Source organism: Saimiri boliviensis, chromosome 4 (assembly GCF_048565385.1).
Source record: "Saimiri boliviensis isolate mSaiBol1 chromosome 4, mSaiBol1.pri, whole genome shotgun sequence".
Lineage (NCBI taxonomy): Eukaryota > Metazoa > Chordata > Mammalia > Primates > Cebidae > Saimiri > Saimiri boliviensis.
In genome coordinates this window covers 99,414,852-99,420,851 of record NC_133452.1, presented here as the reverse complement: position 1 = coordinate 99,420,851, position 6,000 = coordinate 99,414,852, and positions in this window count along the sequence as shown.

Below are 6,000 nucleotides of genomic sequence, written 5' to 3'. Positions count from 1 at the left end.
TGACAGCTTTCACATTTGCCCCTTTTGATCAAATTCTTTCTCCAAAAGCATCAGTGATCAATCATTCTGTAGTTAGATTTTGATGTCCCTCAGGGCCAGGACGAACCTGTCCCAGGTTACTGGTCTGTTTCTACATTGGAAGGAGTTTCGGCAGGTAGGAGTCTGTGTCAAAACCTTTTTAGCCACATTTGAGCAACAAGGTAGGTTTGAGGAAGTGGCTCTCAGGTTAAGTCTACCTGGAGTCCATTATTAAGTACAATTTGTCTGTTCTATAGGCTTGCTGTCATCTCAAAGTGCTGGACTAGCTTTTCTGGTTAGAAGGATATTATGTTAGGAGTTGTACTTCTGCAAAAATTAGACAATTAACATAACAGATACACAGTTTAAAAAGGGAAAATACAAAGTAAAATTAATAGTAATGGCAATCAAAGGCAGGTAATCCTCACACCTCTGCCTCTAGAATAGCTGGGACTACAGGCACGCACCACTACACCCAGCTAATTTCTTGTATTTTTGTAGAGATAAAGTTTTGCCATGTTGCCCAGGCTGGTCTTGAACTCCTGGGATCAAGCAATCCACCTGCCTCAGCCTCCCAAAGTGCTGAGATTACAAGTGTGAGCCACAGTGCCTGGTTATAGAATTTCTTTAGAAACTTAACTTTAGTTCTTTTTCTGTATTGATCACCTAGAAATTTCAGATTTAGAAACCTTTTGAGGCTAAGAAAACAAATCAAGATAGATTTTAGATTTTACCTATAGTCTTAAGGTCCTTGGGCCTGCTAGGAAGTGACAATTTTTACTCCTTAACTATGAGGCTGGAGGCCAGGCACAATGGGTCATCCTTGTAAACCCAGCACTTTGGGAACCGAGGTGGTTGGATCCCCTGAGGTCAGGAGTTCAAGACCAGCCTGACCAATATGGTGAAACCCCATCTCTACTAAAAATGCAAAATTAGCTGGGCATAGTGATGCGTGCCTGTAATCTTACTCACTCAGGAGGCTGAGGCAGGAGAATCGCTTGAACCCAGGAGGCGAAGGTTTTGCAGTGAGCCAAGATCACGCCATTGCACTCCAGCCTGGGCAACAAGAGTGAAACTCTGTCTCAAAACAAAACAAAACTATCAGGCTGAGAACCTGTGAAGCTGGGCATTCTATGTTCTCAAATATGATATTCCAGTCAAGGCTTCGGTAATAGAACCAATATTTTCAATTGCATTCTCTTATAAAAAAGCAAATTTTTATTGAACTTATGCACAATAACCATGTTGGCATAAAAAAATAAGAACACTCTCAAGTAGTTTCCAAGTTTTGGAGCGATCAAGTAGGGAAGAAAAGAAAATGCTTCCACGTTTCTTTACAAAAGTATATTTTACCAAACTGTTATAAACTATAGATTGCTTGAGAGAAAAAATTTCCTTAAACTTGAAAATAAAACAGTTAAGGAAAGAATCAATAATATTTAACATAAAAGTAACAAAAAAGTCAGGTGCAGTGGTTCACACCTGTAATCCCAGCACTTTGGGAGGACAAGGCAGGTGCATCGAGGTCAGGAGTTCAAGACCAGCCTGGCTAACATAGTGAAACCCCGTCTCCACTAAAAATAAAAAAATTAGCTGGGCATGGTGGTGTGTGCCTGTAATCCCAGCTACTCAGGAGGCTGAGGCAGGAGAATTGCTTGAACCCAGCAGGTAGAAGTTGCAGTGATCCCAGATCGCACCACTGCACTCGAGCCTGGGTGGCAGAGTGAGACTCGGTGTGGAAAAAAAAAAGTAACAAAAACATTATCTTCATCAGTGTTACTTAATCTTATGTAATTAATATTTTCTGCTTGATCCTGATTAGCAGTTTCATGAATTTATCAAGTCTCTTCATTAGAGTCCTTAAAATTTTTTATTTAGTCTATTGATCCTATAGTTATTAGTAACCTAGGCCTAACAGTTTTGTTAGTCTTTTCTGTGAATCTGATTGCAGATACCTTTAGAAAAAATAAAAACTGTGGGTGACAGAGACTTAGAATAACCATGATTAAAAATTGGATGGAAATTCATTATAATCAGCAATTGACAAGAAAATTTGGTTCTATGTTATAACCAGACATAATGACATAATAACCAGATTTATGACTGATAACATACGAGATTTCTGAGAGTTTTATATAATTCTGGAACATTCTTACCAATGACTTATCCATTCATGTAACTGAAAGAAGATCTTGCATCACTTACTATTTGACAAGTTTTCCCAAACCATTTTCCAAAATAAGCCTAATGTTAGTAGCTCTACAAGATGAGAGATACATTATTTTACCTTGTCCAGGGCTCAGTTGGAAAATCCCAAAGTTGAATCTAGCTAAAAAAGGCTTAACTTAGAATTTTGATATTGGGGAAGCCCATCAAAGATGCCAAAATATTTAAAGCACTTGATCAAAACAGGATCATATGGCACATTAAAATAACAGTCATGCATTTAACCACAGTGATAATCCAGACTTCAGAAGAAACAGAGAAAATTACACAGATGTAAAAACAATCCTTTCAAAGCTCAGCTTTCCTAAATAATAAAAAGAAAACCTTCTAAAGACAGCATAGGAATTTATCTTGGTAAAACATAAAATATTTTTAATTTTTATTTATTTATTTATTTGAGATGAGGTCTCACTCTATCACCTAAGCTGGAGTACAATGGTACAATTTTGGCTCACTGCAACCTCTGTCTCCTGGTCTCAAGTTATCCTCCCACCTCAGCGCCCTGAGTGGCTGGGACTACAGGTGTGCACCACCATGCCCAGGTAATTTTTTGTACAAATGGGGTTTCACCATGTCACCCAGGCTGGTCTTGAAGTTCAAAGCTGAAGCAGTCCATTCACTTTGGCCTCCCAAAGTGCTGGGATTACAGGCGAGAGGCCCTGTGCCTGGCCCAAGACTTTTCCTCATATAAAATTATTCTTTTTAACTTTCCTTACCAAAAATACATCTTCATGCCTGTAACTTTCTTCGTATCTCTCTCCCTTACTTACTCGTTCCTTTCTACCTTGCTTCTAGTTCCTTTCTAAATTTTCTTTTTAAAATTACCTTTAAATAATCTCCAAATTAGGCAACATTATTCTTTTCTCTCTGTTTTTTTTTTTTTTTTTTTTTTGTTTGTTTGTTTTTTTTGAGACAGAGTTTTGCTCTTGTTACCCAGGCTGGAGTGCAATGGCGCGATCTCGGCTCACTGCAACCTCCGCCTCCTGCGTTCAGGCAATTCTCCTGCCTCAGCCTCCCGAGTAGCTGGGATTACAGGCACGTGCCACCATGCCCAGCTAATGTTTTGTATTTTTAGTATAGACGGGGTTTCACCGTGTTGACCAGGATGGTCTCGATCTCTTGACCTCGTGATCCACCCACCTTGGCCTCCCAAAGTGCTGGGATTATAGGCTTGAGCCACCATGCCTGGCCCCTATTCTTTTTTCTCAAAGAGAAAGAACCATTTTATAATTTTTGGAAACATGTTTCCCCATAACAATTTTTAATATGTGCAAATGGACCAAAATATATTTAATTTTTCTATAAAATTTAAGAAGCATGAATAAAAATATTGGTGTTCAGCAATTTGTTTCAGTTTTTTATCTTATTTGGAAATGACCCAGACATTTAATGAATGTCTATCATTTAATTGAGCATAATTTTAGATTTCCAATTAGCCAGGCGTGGTGGCACACATCTGTAATCCTAGCTACTTGGGAGGGTGAGGCAGGAGAATTGCTTGAACTTAGGAGTTCATAGCCAGCCTGGCTACATAGTGAGATGCCACATTAAAAAATAAAAATAAATACACTTAAAAGATTTCAAATTATATGAAAAGTTTATTTGCAAATGTTTATCCTATTTATATTTACATGATGTATTTATTTTTAACAGTTTAACTAGATTACTTATGAAAACAGATATTAGACAAAGCTTGTAATCATTTCAAGTTATTTCTCTGTTAACATTTTTATAAGCCTCTGAATATCAGATGTTCACCTAAGTAAGAAACTTAAATATATAGGTGTTCTGTTGATAACACAGGAGATGCAGCTGATTTTATGAAAGCAACAATATTAAATTAGCCTTCTTTACCAAAGGGTTACACAAACAAAGATCATTCTGTTTTTAGGCTGAATTTATAGTTTTAGGACCTTTAAATATCTAACAGAGAGCAACACACAGCCAAAAATGCATGCTGACAATTTTAAAGACATCTCTATTTTTATGTTACCAATAATTTAAAAACAAGCTTATTTATTAAAGATTTACTTCTAAAAGGCATTTGGGTTAATTGCTAAATATTTTATATGAGTGTTCATCTATCTAAGACAATCTGAACAGAATTCCTTTAGGGATTTCTGGCTGATTTTGCCGATTTTACTATGTAGACAACATGTTACATGATACATCCACATATGCATAAACACACCAGATGCTTACATATGCACACAAATCTTATAGCTTTCATTTTAAAATTTTAGTTATGAGAGAGTAACACAAACACCAGTTTATAAAAGATGATTGGATCCAACTTACATTTCTGACAAAATAAGACCTATTCACATGGCTACATTTTGCTCCAATAACTAATCCAATGAAAGCTGTGGACCAAAATTTTTATAAACAGTTTACGTTTTCAAAATCTTTCATCCTTTTCCTTTTTTTTTCTCTTTTAATGAGTTTGGAGTAATTTTTCAATGTTTATATTTTAAGTAGGACCAGCTGAATTGTATAAGAAAAATAGTCTCCAAGTGGCCTTGAATTAGCAAATTTATCTTGTTTGCTGGTCTAGTTTACTTGAGTAGTCAATGTTGATGGGGAAGCATTTTAGGGTGTGTGTGTGTGTGTGTGTGTGTGTGTGTGTGTGTGTGTGTGTTCCTTTTTTGGCTTTTTTTGGTCCCTTATGTCAGACTAAGAAATTTTTATGCTGGACAGAGAAACCTTATATTATTGCTCTATTTGGTCTAAAAGCCCAACCTTTTTTTTTTTTTTTTTTTTTTTGAGATGGAATCTGGCTCTGTCACCCAGGCTGGAGTGTAGTGTCATGATCTCAGCTCACTGCAACCTCTGCCTCCTGGGTTCAAGCAATTCTTCTACCTCAGCCTCCCAAGTAGCTGGGATTACAGGTGCCTGCCACCATGCCTGGCTAACTTCTGTATTTTTAGTAGAGATGGGGTTTCACCATGTTGGCCAGGTCGTTCTGGAACTCCTGACCTCGAATGATCTGCCAGCCTTGGCCTCCCGAAGTGCTGGGATTATAGGCGTGAGCCACCGCACCTGGCACTGAGAACCTAACTTTTATAAACATTTACCTATTTTTCTTTTAGACTATTAATCCTTCAATTAACTGTTCTATCACCTTAAGCGGCTGTTAGACAAACCTAAATTTACATTTACAAATGGTATCTAGGTTGTTGGCTGCCATGAAGCTGTTGTAATTTGTAAAGCCATTAATTTGAAAGTCCTTTAAGACCTAAAAAACAAAACAAAACAAAAAAAAACAAAAACAAAAAAAACAAATCTTGGCTGGAATGCCATTAGGAGTCAGTTTTATCTCAACACCAGCAGAAAATTTAGCAGATTCAATGTAGATAGAGAACTCGGAAGCATCTATATGTTCACATTATAGTTGGAGGGTTTTTGAGTTTTTAGTTTTTTTTGTTTTTAGAGAGAGTTTGACTAATGACCATTGAGCTCTGGATTTTCCTTCATGTAATTTGCCCATCAGTTAAAAAATATCTGTAAGAATGGGCCATATAATATAACTAGCTGGAGTCTCAGAAAATCTGGCATGCCTTAGCATTTGAGAGTCCCATCCATTTCTTATTAATCTCTCAAGAGCAAAGATAATCCTATAAATTCCACCAGAGAACGTCAGGAGTCTGGAGTGGTATTTTAGATCATGGCAACTGTCCTCATGGCTTTTAATTAGTCATCCACTAGTGTCTGCCATTTGGAATGTTTATTTTTGCTCTTGGAGAATTTCTAGAAGTC